Genomic DNA, 17,983 nt, shown 5'->3' with positions numbered 1-17,983 from the left:
TCTTGCTAATCCAAAAGCAGCAGAAAGTGTGTTAGGCTTAAACATAGTAACAATAATTTTGAGATTGTCTCGAAGCCCATTAAGGAAGGTACTAATACGAAACTCCTTCGTTACTCCACTGATTTTGTTAGACAAGGCTTCAAATTGGGATTGATATTCTTCCACAACAGTGGTCTATCTCAATTTTATAAAGGCTTCCACTAGATCCTCATAAGCTGAGGCCCCAAAACTAATTTTAAGGGCTGCCACAAAGTCTTCCCATGAATGGGTTGGGATGGAGTCCATCAACCAACTGTACCAGGAGAGGGCCTTGCCCTCCATATGAAAAAAGGCTACATGCAACCTTTGTCCATCTGGTGTTTGATAGTATGAAAAGAACTGCTGGGCCTTGAGGACCCACTCCTTAGGTTCTGACCTATGATGATCATGATATGAACCCGTGGGAATGGAATTCCTTGAACCCACAATCAATTTGAAAACTCACTCAAGAAAGCCAAAATCAAGCTAATGGAAAATTTAGACCCATTGAGAAACTCATTTCAAGATCTAGATTATATGAAAATCTAGACCCGTTGAAGGACCTGTCTCAAGAACCTAAATTATAAGGAAGAACGGCACAAATGTTGTGATTTACCTTTGATAAGTTCAAAAGTTCATTAAGAAACAAGAGCAGATAAACTCAACCCACAATGAATAAATTTATCAAATTTCATAAAACTCTTAAAATGAGGCTACAAAAAGTATTTAAACCAAAACCTAATTAAAACTTTGGCCAAAATAGATCTCCATATTCCAAAAATACCCCTGAGTGAATAGTGTTGCAGCTACTGTACTCAGCTACAATAACTTACATATCTCAATTTGCCAAAAACTATAGGTTAACATAAAATCCTTTCCCAAAATACCCTTGGGTGAAATACAAGGTCTTCCAAAAGAAACTCTAGTTGCAAATTAAAACAATCCCTAAACTACCCTTAAAAACTTCTCTTGAAACCCTAGTTCATAAGACATAAAACATATATGGGCCAAGTATCCTCAAGGCCCATTATTCTATACTAATTCCAATAACTAATAAAATAAGCCCTTTTAATAAATTAATCAAGGTCCAAACAATAACTCTAGCTCATGTCTTCCATATCTTGTATCAAGGGGATCAAAACTGGATCTCCTTCTCTGAAGCCCATCTTGAGTGTTGAAGTCTTGCTAGCTTCATCCCAAGTGGGTTGCACTAATCCTTGCATTGCCTCCTTATTCTTCTTGGCTCTTGACCTTGTAATTGGCCCATCTGAAACTTGTAAAGGATATTTAAGACTAGGTCCATCTTGGTGCCTATCACATCAAACTTAGGGAAATCCAACCTAAGTGTCCTAGCTTGTATACCTCTACTACCCTTAAAGAAAGGATTGTTACTGACCTTGGTGTAAGGATTAGAGGATCATTCTTCAGAATGTTGATTCCCAGCTATCATCGCTAACTGCTCAAAGATGGGCACCAATTTATTGATCTGCTGTAACACTATGTCTACCATATTTTTTTACCTCTCTTGCACTTATCGCAGGTGCCCCATTGTGACCAATCGCTCATTTTCTCTCGAATGGTCACGAGCATTGCTTTTGCATTTTAAATCCTAAAGTTGTGTTTTAAACTGACACTTGATTCTTAAATGGAGCCCAGTGTTTTAAGGTCTTCGAAGTATTTTAAATGTCCAAAATTATTTTAAATGGGATATTTTTAGTGTTATTGAACCAAGCCCAATTTTGAAAGTAAGCCTCGTTATATTTTTGGAGCCCAAAATAATATATAGTTTTAGCAAATCATTTTATTTAAATAATTTTAGTTCTTTAAGAGTGTTATTGAATATTCATTATTTTATTTTATGTTAAAAACTCTATTCATTTAAATGATTTTATTTCTCTTAAAAATATTTAGTAAATTTCATTATTTTATTTTTTGATGAAAAATATTCTTTTGGGAGTAATAAAACAAAGTTTGATCTTAAACATAGTCTCATTTCATCTTTCTACCTATTTTACTTTGTTTATTTTCATTCCTCTTAAGTGTTTAAATCTCCACCCTTGGATTAAGATTTGGGTCCCCTAGATGAAGGGCTAGATTAAATCCTTCAAAGAAATCCTAATTCCCTCATTTTTCTCCCTTCCCTCTCTCTCTTCCCTTCCAGCCACCCCTCTCTTCCCAAGTTGTTCTAATAAGTGTTATTTTTATGCAATTTTTATCATTTTTTTATTTATGAAAAATATCATTTTCCCTTCAATACTATTGATTTTATTTTATTTCTACATATTTTTATTTATTTTGTTGGATTTGAAGGAATGAGAAGATTTAGTGCAAAATGAGAGCATTTGGGTACAAAAGAAGAGACTACGGAACCAGACCGATGAGAGGTAGCGAGATCTGAAGAGAGCCAATGAGATTTGGGTGATGAGCCTTGTCCCGTGGGCAACAAAGGGATATTTATTGCCCAAAGGCAATAAGACTTACCTTTTGATAGGCGAGGAGACTCGTGACCAGAAGATGCAACCAGAAGGTGCAAAGACTTGGTGACAAAACTCTAGGCGATTAGATTAGGTGACTAGTCTAAACGACCGGCTTAAAAGACCAGTCTAAACGACATCGTGGGCAACAACTAGAAAAGGCAAGAGAAGTCTTTCATCCCGGTTGGGAGTCTTTCCACTCGGTAGGTGAGGAGAGACCCGTTTCTTCGTGACCTCCATGCCCGTTCATTTGTGACCTTCCCGCCAGTTATATTCAACACACATGACATCTACCCGGTGGGACCCTTCCGAGTTCCGTAATCAATCTATTGACGACCAAATCCTCCCAAACTCTACAATTCAAGCCGCATATCACTGAATCTTCCATTTTAGATAATTCTGATATTCTTTGGATAATTTTCTTTTATGTTAATATATATCTTTAGAAACTATTTTCTAGATTTTTAGGCTAGATTTTGGCCGCATTTATTTTGTTTCCAAATTTGAGCTTTGACATCTATTTAATCTCGTCTTGTGGGATGAATAGGGGGTCTAGGTTCTTAATCTTAGTTTGAGTTTTAGAGTATGAGTCTGAGTCTGAGTTTAGAGTTCCAGAATTTATTATTTAAGTGTTTTTTTGAGAAGGTGGAACTGGAGGGCAGAGGTGAGAGCTGCATAATTCATCGACCGAGTTCAATGAAGAACACCAGTTTTATTATTTTTCTTTTCAATTTCATTATGAACTAATTCTATTTTCTAGAGCTTTAATGTAGCCTAGCATTGAACATACAATTTATATTCCAAGTTATTTTATTTTCAATATTTCCATGATTGAGTATTTATTCATTGTTCTTAATGCTTACAATTTTTTAGCTAACTGTTGTTCGATGTTTTGGATTGCAATGAGACCAAGAGGTGATTTGTGATTAAAACTCTAGGATTAAACACCATTAGTTGAGCAAAAGCAGAGATACTTTACCGTGACTAGTGTGATTTTCAAGAAAAATCCAAGGAACTTAATGAGTCTCTAATTAGTTAAATTCACATAGAGATATGGAGTTATTAGTTGGAGATATTTTTGGTATTGATTGAGAGAAAATATTGAATAGTTAATGAATTTTCATCATCAATTTGGGATAATTGGGATTCTATAACAAGGAAGAATAAATTGTGTGGGATTTGATAGGTGAAGTCAAATGCTCTAGATCTATTCTTATTATTTTTAAAATCTTAATTTTAATGTTCTTTTCTTCAGTTTAATTTACATAAACCATTCTTCAAATCTCGATTTTCCAAATAATAATTAATTTAGTCAATTTCAATACTCAATAGCATAATTATTCCAGGTAGGTTCGATAACCGTTTTCTTTAAAACACTTAACTACTTGTTACGATTCTGTGCACTTGCTGATATATTTTTATGCAAAAAAGTTTTTGGCGCCGTTACTGGGGAATAATTATTTGTTATTGATATTGATACTAGCTAGATTTTTACTACTTTGAATTTTATTTTATTTGTTTAAATTAGATCTCACTTTGACTTTTTTTTTTCTTTTCATGAATTAGAAGTGCATACGCCAATCTAAATCATTAGAGCATACACTTTTCAATCTCGAGATTGAAAGAACCTTACGTAGGATCAATAAAGGCAAAAAAAAAAAGAGGTCACCACATCTGAAGTTAATATGGCCAACCAGGAGCACAATGCGTTAAGAGAATATGTGATGCCCTCGGTCAATGGGGCAACGTCTAGTATAAGGCGGCCAGCTATAGAAGCCAATAACTTTGAGATCAAGCCGACCTTCATTCAAATGATCCAAGAAACCGTCCAGTTTGGGGGGCTGTCACAAGAGGATCCTAATGTCCATATTGCAAATTTTCTAGAAATTTGTGATACTTTTAAACATAACGGAGGGCAGATGATGCAATCCGATTGAGACTTTTTCCATTTTCACTTGGGGAAAAAGCAAAAGCTTGGTTGAATTCTTTGCCGCCCGGCATCATCACCACCTGGGAGGAGTTGGCACAAAAATGTTTAGCGAAGTATTTCCCTCCGGCCAAGACAGCAAAATTAAGGAATGATATCACTACCTTCGCCCAATTTGAAGGAGAATCATTATATGCGGTATAGGAGAGATACAAGGACTTATTGCTCAACCCGATCCTAAGATTAGACCATAAGATAAGTTTATGTATTTTTCATATAACTATAAATATTCTCTTGTTATTATTATCATTATTATTATTTTATCAGATTTTACATTGTTAATTTTAATAGGATTATTATCATATTATTATTATTACTATTGGTAATTATATGACCCTTAGATTGAGCAATAGCTACTAGAGTTCTTCTGCCTTGTTTCTTCCTATCTCCATCCGTAGGCTACAGTGTATATCTCCTAATGGGAAACCAACTCCCAACTCCAAACTCTATCCAATCTCCTGAAGGCTCACGTTCTTCCCTCCCCCTCACCTATAAAACTACCCCGAGACCCTCAGAATTGAACACAAGAAAATCCAGTTCACACAGAGAAAGAAAACTCACTCTCGTAAGCAAAACCGCACCCTCCCTCCCAGCAACAGACAGCCACCTCGTCGGACTCATCATGGTGAGCCTCTGTTTACCACTTCTGAAATAGAGGAGTCACGTCTCTTCCATCTCGAGCCACTTGCTTCTCCAGAGTCCACCACAGAAGATGTCAGAGCACCACCACCATTGCCTGAGAACTCAGCTCAACCATGTTGCGGCCTCTTGCACTCATAGACGAGTACCTTGACCCAGCCAGTCCAAGTTGTTCTTCCATCACCACGTCGAAGTCTCCTCTCTCTCAGCCACCGTGCAAGGTCAAGAGCCTTCACAACACCGCCCTTCACCATCGTCGCCCAGCCATTGAAAGAAACACCACCCATGAGCTCGTCTGTTTCTCCATCCCGAAATAGAGCATTCTCGCCCAAACCGAGTGCCACGCCTCACCACAGTTAGGCCACATTGCCATCGTTAGCAGCAACAGATGATGTGGGATTAAGCCTCCACCGTCCAGGGATGTCAAGCGCCACCGTCTAAAGCCCAATGCACGCCGCGTGATACGAAAACTCTCTTTGTCAGCTTACTCCTCCCCCCGTCTCCTCCTTTCTCACCATGTTACTCTCTCTCTCAGTGCCCTGCTGCCGTGACCACTACCGTCCACCGCCCAACCCATTGCTTCGACGCACGTCTCACTTCTCTCTCGGTGAGCCTCCATGCGTTTATTAGTCTCTATTTCTTTTTACAAATTTTAATAGGATGGTTTACGTAGGTTGTCATGCATGCCTTTAGGTTAAAATGAAAACAAGTGTTTTAATTACATTATTACCCTTCGAGTTACAAGTTGTGTTAGTATATTTTAAACTTTTAATATATATTAGTAGACTTTTAAGTAATTTAACATGTTATTAAGCAGAGATTTATTTTAAGAGTAAAAGCTAATGGTGTAATTTTATTTCTACACTTTAGATATGATCTAGTTCATTAAATAATAGTGTTGTTTAAATTCAAACCTAAGAATTTATTGATTATGGTGTTAAATAAAAGATTTATTTGACTATCTTCTAGATTATGAATTTAGTTAATTAGAATATTAGTACATGTTGTTCTTAGATAGATTTAGTGATAGTTAATATTACATATAGGTGATGAGCTATATCAAACATAAAAAAGAACGCTCCAAGAACACTCCAAGAATTTGAGAAGTTGCCGAGAGAGCTTCGGGCCTCCCGAAGGGGGCCATGGCGGCCAAGGATTCTAGTCGAAGTTCCTTTGCTGATCTGGTATCTGTGGTTCCGCAACCACTTCCAGAATTATTGGTGCCTCATCGTGGGCCAAAGTACGTGGATGGAGAAATGTGTTTTCAGTTCACCAAGGAGGAAGTCGCTCGATCTGCGGAACCTTTTAGGTTCTCTATTGTGCTGAAGTTTATAAGACAGAGACCTTCGTTGGATGTGATTCGGTCGTTTATACATCTCCACTGGGGATTATCTTGCATGCCGATGGTTACAGCTATGCGGAGATCAAGAAATGTTTTCATTCGTATGACAAATGAGCAAGATTTCGTCAAAGCAATTTCTCGTGAATCTTGTGAAGTAAATGGGATTCAGTATAGCGTTTTTCACTGGACTCCAGAGTTTAATGAAGATGAGGAGCCGTCTTTGGTCCCAGTTTGGATTGTGTTGCCGGGGCTTCCTCCAAATTTCTATCATGAATCTTTTCTAAAGATTTTTACTGCTCCGATTGGTAAGTTTATTAGAAGAGATAATACAACCAAGTGTGCAACTCGCACGGATGGAGCTCGTTTATGTTTGGAGATGGATGCATCAAAAGGGCCAATTTCTTATTTTTGGATTGGGATGCCTGGATCGGGACGCAAGCAAGAAATCATTTATGAGACGCTTCCAGCGTTTTGTACTCATTGTAAAATTCAGGGGCACAATGATCGTACCTGTAAATTGCATAATCGGAAAGATGGAGAAAAGATTTGGATAAGAAAGAATGTAAAAGATTCTGAAGAAAAAAAAACAAAGATACCAGCGGAAACTAATGTTGAGGTGGATAAAGGCAAGGAAGTGATGATGATGGATGCAGGAATGGCTCAAGGAGATACGGAAAAAATAGTATTGTCGCAGGATCAAACTCGGGATTATGGTGCTCAAGAAATGGGTGAAAAGGAGGGGGAACCTCAGGATAAGTTGGAGGGTCAAGAAATGGATGTTAGGTTGATTGAAGAAAATGAATTAACTGGTAAGGATTATCATGTAGAGGAGATAGAAGATTGAGAAACAGAGGGATTAAAAATGAATGAATTGGTTAATCTGGCAGGGGAGGGGTCGATGGAAGAGAGGTTTGCTGGGGTTGTTAATACAGAAAATTTGGATAGTAATTTGATCTTTGAAAAGGAATTAGAGCCGATTGTTTCTGATTCGAAACTAGGAAAAATACCTGAGGAGAATAATGAATGTATGGAGGATACAGTTTCTGAACCAGATACGGAGTTAAACGTGGAACATTTCTCGAAACAAAAAGACTATGCTTCGGATAATGAGGGCGCGAATATTAAGCGAAAAGGAACGAGGAAAATATTTCAAAAAGTTCGAAGTTCGAATCGGGTAAGTTCTCGGCCAAATAAATTTTCTTTATGATTGGTCCAATTTTATCATGGAATATTAGAGGATTTGGAACGTCTAGAGGTCGTTTAAAAAGTTTGGTTAGGAAATTAAAGCCGAAAATTGTTGCGTTAATGGAACCTTTTGCTTCCTTGGATAAGGTGCAGGAGGTCGCTCGGTTTCTTCATATGGATAAGTTTATTATAAATGATGGGGAGGCTGGTAAGATTTGGGTGTTTTGGCATGATGATATTTCAGTTCAGCCGATTATTTACAAAGAACAATATATTTTAATTCGTGTTGGAGTGGGAAATAACGTTGTCATTTGTTGTTTTGTTTATGCTAAATGTAATTTGGGTGAGAGGAGAGAATTGTGGGAGTCTCTCAATGAACACCTAATTGGTAATGAACCTTGTATTGTTGTAGGGGATTTTAATATTATAAGGGAAGACTCGGAGCGTAGAGGTGGTAGACCACGTCCGAGAATGGCTATGGAGGATTTTAATAATTGGATTGATAATTGTGGTTTAATGGACATGAAGTCGTCGGGAAGAAGATTTTCTTGGTGTAATGGCCAAAGAGGGTTAGCACGTAGTTGGGCAAAATAGGATAGAGGTTTAGTTAATGCCAGTTGCTTGACTAGATTTTGTTATTTATCTAGATCAACTTCTAATCATTCGCCTATGTTTATTCAATTTCAGTCTGATATTTTTAAGTATGGACATTCTCCATTTCGGTTTCAGCAGATGTGGATAGAGCATCCAGATTTTCATCAGTTTGTGGGTAGAATTTGGTCAGAGGAGGTGGGTGGTTTCGGTCTTCTGAAGCTGGCTTTTAAGCTTAAAAAATTAAGAGGTTCTTTACGGGAATGGAATAAGTGTATTTTTGGTAGAACTGAAGATCATATTCAGGGGTTAGAAAATAAAATTGAGGAATTGGAATCTGAACTACAACAGCATTGGAATCCGGCGATTGAGCAGGATCTTGTGAGTAAAAATATGGAGTTAGCTAGTTGGCGTAGACGGGAAGAAATTAGATTGGCTCAATTGGCTAAAATGAAATGGCGGGCGGAAGGGGACCAAAATTCATCTTTCTTCCATGCGATTTTGTCTTTTAAACGGAAACAAAGAGTCTCGGACATGAGATTACATGATGGTACTTATTTGGGATCTCCTGAGGAGATTCATTTAAGTGCTGTCAATTATTTTTCACAATTTTTACAAACTGAAAGTCATGATAGTTTACCAGATTTATCTCATATTATTTCGGATGTTATTTCTTTGGAGGATAATGAGAGTATTGGGGCTATTCCTTCGATTAATGAAGTGAAAAATGCTTTGGATTCCATTCCTTCTAATAGTGCGCCAGGGCCGGATGGTTTTGGTTCGGGTTTTTTTAAAAGTGTCTGGGATATTATTAAAATGGATATTATGGCAGCGGTGGAAGAGTTTTTTAGAGGTGGTAAATGGTCGAGATTTTATACGTCATCTTATGTGGTATTAATTCCTAAGATGGATAAGCCTAATGGGTTTGATAAATTTAGACCAATAAGTCTTTGTTCGGTGTTTTATAAAATTTGCTCTAAGGTGCTTGTAAACCGTTTGGCGGTTTTGCTTCCTAAAATTATTTCTGTTGAACAAGGTGCGTTTATTCCTGGAAGAAGTATTTTTTAGAACATTAGTCTAACACAAGAAATGGTCCATTCTATTAATAAAAAAATTCATGGGGGTAACGTGGTATTAAAGCTTGATATGGCCAAGGCTTATGATCGTGTTGAGTGGGATTTTCTATTGAAGGTACTTCAATCTTTTGGGTTTTCTCCTGCTGTTTGTGATCTTATTAAGGAGTGTATTACTACGCCGTGGTACTCGATATTAATGAATGGTACAACAAAAGGTTTTTTTAAAGGTGGTAGAGGATTGAGGTAAGGTGATCCTTTGTCGCCTTATTTGTTTATTATTTTACAGGAGGTTTCGTCTCGTCTTATAAAACAAAAGGTGGAAGAAAAAAGTTTTGGACATTTTTCTCAACCTAGAGGTACGATTTTAGTGTCTCATCTAATGGATGTGGATGATGTGGTCATATTCACCAATGGTGGTTGTCGATCAATCCGATGTCTACTAAATATTTTGAATACATATGAGAAGTGGTCTGGTCAATTAATTAATAAAGAGAAAACTGCTATGTATTTCTCCAAAAAACTTTCGATGGCTAGAAGAAGGAATCTTAAACGATTGACAGGATTTTCGGAAGGTAAGTTTCCTTTCAAATATTTGGGAGTGCCTATTGTGTCGGGTAGAATGAAAATTGGTGATTTGGAGGAGTTAGAGAACAAGGTTAAAAGGAAAATTAGTGGTTGGAAAATGAAATTACTTTCAGCAGGGGGTCGAGTGATTTTATTGAGGCATGTTTTGGCGAGTATGGCGTTACATCAACTAGCAGTTTTACAAGTTCCAAAGTTAATTATTTCATCATTAAATCGGTTAATGAGTGATTTCTTTTGGGGAGAAAGGGATGGAAAGGGTAGGAAAAAATGGGTTGCTTGGAGAAATATTTGTATGCCAATAGAAGAAGGAGGTTTGGGTATTAGATCGTTTGATGATATGCAAAAGGCTCTTCATTTAAAGCTTACCTGGAAATTGATGCATGAAGATTCTCTTTGGACAAATTTTTTTCGTTCAAAATATGTGGGGAATAAACCTTTGCTGTTGTTGGACTCTAAAAAGGGGACAAGTTTTTGGTGGATGATTGTTAGAAATATTCCTACAGTTTTGAGTAATTCTTAATGGAAAATTCGAGAAGGTAATGTATTTTTTTGGTATGATAAATGGTTGGATCAGGGGCCTCTTGCTGATAATGTTTTGGTAAGTGAGCAACCGCTTGTGAAGATAAAAGATTGTATATTGGATAGAGGATGTGATATGGCTCGGTTAGAGAGACTTGTCGGGTCTGAAGTTGCTGAGAGGGTACTAGAGGTTTTTGCAAATTGTAAAGAAGGCAGTGATTTGTTAATCTGGACTACTAGTGAAAGTGGAAAGTTTTCAACAAAATCAGCTTGGGATTGTGTTCGTGTTAGAGGTCAAAATTTTGAGGGGAATAAGTGGATTTGGAATAGTATTCTTCCAAAAAAATTTTCAGTATTTATGTGGAAGGCTTGGCATGGAGCTTTAGCAGTGGATGATAAAATTTGGAGAATTGGTATTCCTTTAGTCTCGAGATGCAACTGTTGTATTCAAGGACATTATGAAGACTTAAATCATGTTTTATTTGCTGGTGAAGAGGCTGCCGAAGTCTGGAAAAAAATTGGAGTAATGCTTGGGTTGCCTATTGGAAGGAATTGGTATGAAACATGTCTTAGTTGGTTTAGGAGAGCTTCTAATGCATCTCAATCTGGTGTCATTTTGGGTGTATTACCTACTGTGATTTCGTGGAGGCTTTGGAATAGGAGATGTAAAGCCCGTATGGAAGGGAAAATTGAATCTGGTTATGTTGTGTGGCAATCTATCAAACAGTGGGTGGGCGTTATTTGTCAAGGGTTTTTAAAGCCAAGGAAATTTAATCAGATTGATCTTTACATTCTTAATTGTTTTAATTTACAGCAAGTTCAAATCAAACAACAAAAGACTGATTATATAGCTTGGTCTAAGCCGGAACCAGGTCGTGTGAAGATCAACACGGATGGAAGTAGTCTTGGGAATCCAGGTGTGGCAGGGGCAGGAGGTGTGATCCGGGATATGCATGGAAATATGCTGTTAGCATTTTCAAAAAATATTGGTTACGGTACCAGTAATTATGCAGAGTTGAGAGCTCTTGTGGAGGGTGTCAAACATTGTAAGAATTTGAATTTGATAGCTGTAGATGTTGAAATGGATTCTAAAGTGGTTCTGGCTTGGTTAGATAACAAACGATGTGGTAGCTGGTATTTGGAGGATTATTGGGAGGAATTGCAACTTCTGATCATTAATATGGATATACGGTTTATGCACATTCATAGGGAAGGAAATGGGGTTGCGGATTGGTTAGCTAAAAGGGGGGCAATTGATGGTGATGCGGTATGGCAGAGTTTGGGTGAGGTTTCTCCTCTGTTTCGGGGTTTGATTAGAGTGGATAAGTGGGGGCTTCCTTCTGTTAGGCGGAAGAAATAGGTGAGTCGTGTGTTTGTTTCTGGTTTTCGTTTAGTGTGGCGTTGTTTTGCGTTTGACGTGGTTCGGGGTTCGGTCTGGTTTTGCTGGTATAAGCAGTTTGTTTTCTCTTTTCCATTTTTCGTTTCGTGCGGCGTTGTTTTTCGTTTTGCTGGTAAGGTTCTGTAGTTTTAGTTGGTTTTGTATTTTGGTTTTGGGTTTTGGTTTAGATACAAGGGATGGTCTGTATCCTGAGTGTCAGTTTTGTTACCACGGTTTTCCTCCGCCATAAGTGAGGTTGATTAATAAAATTGGGACGGGGCCGCTAATGGACAGGTGGTTTCCGGCTCTTCAATAAAAAAAAAAATATATAGGTGATGAGCTACGAAGTGAGATTCAAGAAGAAGCATATCGTGGTAAGTAATTTGATCTCAAATTAGGATTATTACAGTTCAGCTTATATATAAGTATTATTCAAGCAAGTTCATTGACAACCATTATTTATGCACCACTCATGTCATATGCAAACATGTCATCTATTATAGCATACGATCATGTCATTCCGCATCATGTTCAAGTTCAGAAATTATAATTATGTATGTATTATGTCATGTATCTCATATGTATAATACATGTAAGCTATCTCAAGTTCAAGTGCAAGATAAGATAAGATCAGTTAATCAGATGGCCATTTAGATACATGGTACCAATGCAGTTTAGTTTCAGGCTGATGTGCAAGCCACAGACTCAAGCTTGGTCCACCATAGTATGCCAGAATACTATCAGCGACTACCCTTGCTGCCGGGGGACGTGGGGCCAGTGTACAACCTCGCACACAGGGTTAAGTGTGTTGACCAGTCAGATCAGTCAGTTAATTCAGATAAATCAGTCATGCATAGCATAAGCATTAGTATTAATAATCATGATTTTAAGCTCTTAGCATGAAAAATTTTATGAAAACCTTATGTTTATTATTTTTACGTCGTGATGGATTTCTTGCTGAGTCTTCGACTCATTTTAGTTTATTTCATGTTTTTAAACCACTCTAGGTGAGGATGATGAATACGAGCAGGCATGCCAGGATTAGAAGGAGCAGCTAATTTAGTTTTAGACTTTCTAGAATAAAATTACTTTTATGACATAAATTTTATTCAGTTTATTCATTTAATATTTTTGGAAGACATTTTATTAGACATTTTTTTCTACAAAATAAATTATAATTTCATTTATTAAATATGAGATCTATTGCTAGGTTTATTTTATGAAAAATACGTGACAATCCTAGCCTATGGGAAGGGGGTGTTACAGCAAGTGTCCACATCATGACCTCCCCGCCTAGCTTCAAGTACAGACATTTTACAATGGTTTGGGACCCACAAATCGATCTTTGGATGTTGCAATCGCAGGAGGAGCATTAATCAGTAAGACACATGAAGCCGTATATGGACTTCTAGAAGAATTGGTGTCCCACAATTATCAATGGTCTGCGGAGAGAGCAATGCCAAGAAAGGTAGCTGGAGTTTTTGAACTTGATTCTATTACCACATTGGCGGTGCAGATGGCAGATTTAACACAACAATTAGGTAAGATGAACGTTAATGCTATTTAAACTAATGCTGTTTGTGATCATTGCGCAAGAAATCATTCAAGTGTAGATTGCCAAGTGTTGAATCCTTTTGTCCTACCGAGTCATGAACAAGCCCATTACGTGTCCAATTTCCTACGTTAAAATAATCCTTATTCAAACACATTCAATCTCGAATGGAGAAATCACCCGAATTTTTCATAGAGCAATATCCAAGTGCCGGCTAGACCACCTCAATAGTTTCCACAGCAAGAGAAGAAGCCGACACTTGAGGAGATGTTTATGCAGTACATGTAAAAGACTAATATGGCAATGCAAAGGCTGATATGGTGATCTAAAAAAACTCGGCTTCAATCTGCAATTTTGAGGCACAAATTGGTCAGCTTTCCAACATGCTTATCGAGAGGACAAGAGGGACCTTACCAAGCAACACTATGACCAATTCAAAGGAACATGTCGAAGCCATAACGTTGAGAAGCGGGTGGACATATGACCAGCCATAGTCTGTAAATACCGAGCAAGATGAAGAAGCTATCGAAAATGTGGAGTCCGAGAAGAAGGAAACCGAGTACGAGGTGTAAGAGACTGATCGAGAGGCAACCGACTAGCAAGCTTAGAAGACTAGAGATAATAAAGGGGTTGCAAAATCCAAGAAATCTAGGGAGTTTACTTCTAGAACTTATTCTCCATCAATTTACGATCCACCAATTCCTTTTCCGCAAAGATTAAAGAAAAATAAGATTGATAGTCAGTTCTCTAATTTATGAGTATATTTAAGCAACTACATATTAATATTCCTCTCATTGAAGCTTTAGAGTAAATGCCCAAATATGCAAATTTTTTTAAGGATATATTATCAAACAAACAGAAGTTAGAGGAGGATCAAACTGTGATGCTGACCAAGGAGAGTAGCACAATTTTACAAAAGAAGCTGGCGCTTAAGTTGAATGATCCAGAGAGTTTCACGATCCCTTGCACTATAGGAAATTCCTATTTTGATAAAACTTATGTGATTTAGGGGTAGGTATTAATCTAATGCCTTTCTCTGTTTTCAGAAAATTAGGCCTTGGAGAAGCAAAGCCGACCACCATCTCTCTACAGTTGGTGGACAGATCTATTAAGTACTAGAGAGGACTCATTGATGATGTACTGGTGAAAGTTGATAAGTTCATCTTCCCGGCTGACTTCATTGTTCTTGATATGGAGGAGGACGGAGAGATTCCTTTGATACTGGGCCAACCTTTCCTTGCGACAAGGATAACTTTAATTGATGTCCAGAAAGGGAAACTCATTTTGAGGGTCGGCGAAGAGCAAATCACTTTTGACGGGTTTAAATCTATGTAATTCCAGTTCGGGTACATTATTGTTTTCAAATAAGCGACCGAGACATGGTCAAGGTCGACAAGACTTATGGAACCGAATTTTCAAAGCTACCATTGGAGGTATGTCTTACTCATTCTACGTCTATTGAATCTGAAGATGAAAAGGTCAAGGAGTGTGAGAGATATTTTGGAGCTACACCTTCCCTTTCTCTTTCAATAAAACTGAAAGTGGAAGAGTTAAACTCATCTCAGCTGATGTCGCCTAAGCCTAAACTAAAACAGCTTCCATCAACTTTAAGGTACGCTTTCTTAGGCCAGGACTCTACTTTTTCAGTCATTATTAACAGTTCTTTAAGTGATGTAGAGGAAGAGAAGTTGTTGAGAGTTTTGCGGGAACACAAGATGGCCTTGGGCTGGACCATCTTGGACAACAAAGGAATTAGTCCTTCAATTTGCATGACAAGATTCTAATGGAGGATAATTTTAAACCGATCGCCGAACCTAGAGGAGATTGAATACATCAATGCAAGAAGTGGTGCATAAAGAGGTATTGAAGCTGTTAGATGTCGGGGTCATTTATCCAATCTCAGATAGTGTATGGGTAAGTCCAGTGCAAGTCATCCCAAAGAGAGGAGGGGTAACCATGATCAAGAATGACAACAATGAACTCACACCGATGAGGACGTTTACTGGATGACGAGTATGTATAGACTATCAAAGACTGAGTGATGCAGCTCAGAAAGACCATTTTCCCTTACTGTTTATTGATCAAATGCTAGAAAGACTTGCCGGCCACGCCTACTACTATTTTCTAGATGGATATTCCGATTATAATCAAATAGTCATTGCACCTGAGGATCAAGAGAAGACCACTTTCACCTATCCTTATAGCACTTTTGCATATAGGCGCATGCCTTTTGGCCTTTGCAATGCTCCAGCCACTTTTCAAAGATGCATCATTTTCATATTCTCAGATATGGTGGAAATTTTTTTAAAAGTCTTCATGGATGACTTCTCTGTTTTTGGTCATTCTTTTGATAATTGCTTATCTAATTTATCTTTGGTTTTGCAGAGAAGTAAGGAGACAGATCTTGTTTTAAATTGAGAAAAATGCCACTTCATGGTCAATGAGGGAATAGTGCTCAGTCACCACATTTCCTTCAAGGGAATTGAGGTCGATCGAGCAAAGATCGAAGTAATTGACAAACTCCCACCACCAACCAATGTGAAAGGCATGAGGAGCTTCTTGGGTCACGCCGGGTTCTATCGTCAGTTTATAAAGGATTCTTCCAAATTAATAAACCTCTTTGCACTCTGTTAATTAAAGATACTCGGTTTGAATTTTTTAATGAATGCTTGCATGCTTTTGAAATATTGAAAAGGAAAAATATAAAACATTGAATTTAGAACTGTTGTGTTTGTGAAGCTGAAATTGAATGGTGTTGTGAATAATGTTGTATTGTGAACGGTTAATTGTGAATGGAGTAGGTTGTGATGCGACTGTGTGTAGTGTGAAGTGCTGGGGAATTAACATGAAGTTGTAAATTGAGTGAAGTGTTGGGATTAGGTGTGTGATTGTGTTTATGAATGTGTGGTGTAGGTGTATAAATGGTATGTGTAGATTTCATGTATTGGGTGTATTGGTTTGGATTGCAAGGGAGTGGATGGTATATATTTGGGCAGAGTATGTAGCTTGAATGTATTACGTATTGATGACATTTATTAGAATAAGTGGGTACTTGAATGGATTATATGTTGATCTGAAGTGATAAAGAGGTATGGCACATGTATGTTTGGTAGATTGTCTATGTATGTTTGGGGTTGGCAGTATTGGTATGGTTAGTTGGCTTGTGTTATGCATTTGGATGCCAGGAAGTGGGTTAATTTGGATTGGACTAGGTATGGGGGAAGGGTATTGTTTATGAACTGGCATTGTAACTGCAGTTGGGCTTTATGGTAAATTGGGATTAAGTTGTAAGCTTGTGAATAATGGATTGAAATTAAAGAGAAGCATGGAAGCTCACTTTATTAGTCTGAAAATAAAGTCGGGATTTCAGATTCCTAGTTAGGCTTAAGATGTATGGCAAGGGTTATACCTTAAGAATTGGATGATGACGTGTAAGTGAAATGAGATGGATATTTTGAATACCTAGAGGTATTAGGAATGCCCTGAAAAGGTATATGGAGTAAACAGCTGATGGAAATTATTTGTACAAGGACTAGTCTAAGAGAGAAAAGTCTAAGTAAAGAATCGATTGAAGGTTAAAGCCATGAAGGAGTGAATAGACTAAGAGTTAGGGATAGTTTTATTATGCAAGTTCTACGTTTAGTGTTCTTGTAAATGAAAAGGAAATGACGAAAGGTTGTGAATGCATGTAGGTTGTCATTTGACACGCACATGAACGAACTAGATGAAATGTTGCATAGCATGGAGTCCAGGTAAGTATTACGTTCATACTCTTTTAGAGTTTTCTAAAGATATGAAAATGAAAATGAATGTCTTATAAAATGCTTTATAAAAATGGAAAGAAAAGAAAAGTTTCTTAGAATGAAAATGCTTTATGAATATATGATAAGGTATTATGGTTTAAGTAAATGTATATAATGGCCTTCTTTGGCAACTCCTTTTTAGGCACCCCATGAATAGTTGTATGCATGTGAATGGATGCTATATGTAATATGTATTGTAGGTATGTTCCGTGAAATGAATAATGAGGTTTTATGCTTTATGATTATGAAAAGATGTTTTATGAAATGAAATGAACTGATGAAAAGGAAAAGAATGAATGAAAGGAAATGAAATGAAAGGAAAAGAAATGAAAGGACTGAAAAGAAATTAATGTTTTAATGTATGAAACTACGTAACGACCATGACTGATGAATGAATGATGGTACCAAAGGATTGGTAAGTAGTACTAGCAGTGCACCCAGTGCTGCCCCCTGATGGAGGGATTTCCAACTATCGGCCACGGGCGGAATCGGGTCCAAAAGACTGCTAACCCCAATACACAGGATGTAACTGTGTGTACCGACTAGAGAAAAAGTGATAAGATTAATTGTATGCATGAAATATTTTAGTTTTACAAAGGAAAGTACAAGGTGTAAAGGTTTTTGAGGATTGAAAACCTTTTTAAAAAGAAAAAGCCCACCTTGTAATGTTTTAAAGAAAAGAAAAAGTTTTATGTAAAGTATGCTTATGAGTGAGAATGCATGAATGAAACTTATTTTTTTGCATTTTTACGGTATAAAGTAATGCTTAGTGAGTATTCGACTCATTTTGTTTTTATGTGTGCTCCACCCCGGAATAAAATGAGGATAAAGTGT

This window comes from Juglans regia, chromosome 7 (genome assembly GCF_001411555.2).
Source record: "Juglans regia cultivar Chandler chromosome 7, Walnut 2.0, whole genome shotgun sequence".
Classification (NCBI taxonomy): domain Eukaryota; kingdom Viridiplantae; phylum Streptophyta; class Magnoliopsida; order Fagales; family Juglandaceae; genus Juglans; species Juglans regia.
This window is presented reverse-complemented; position numbering follows the sequence as displayed.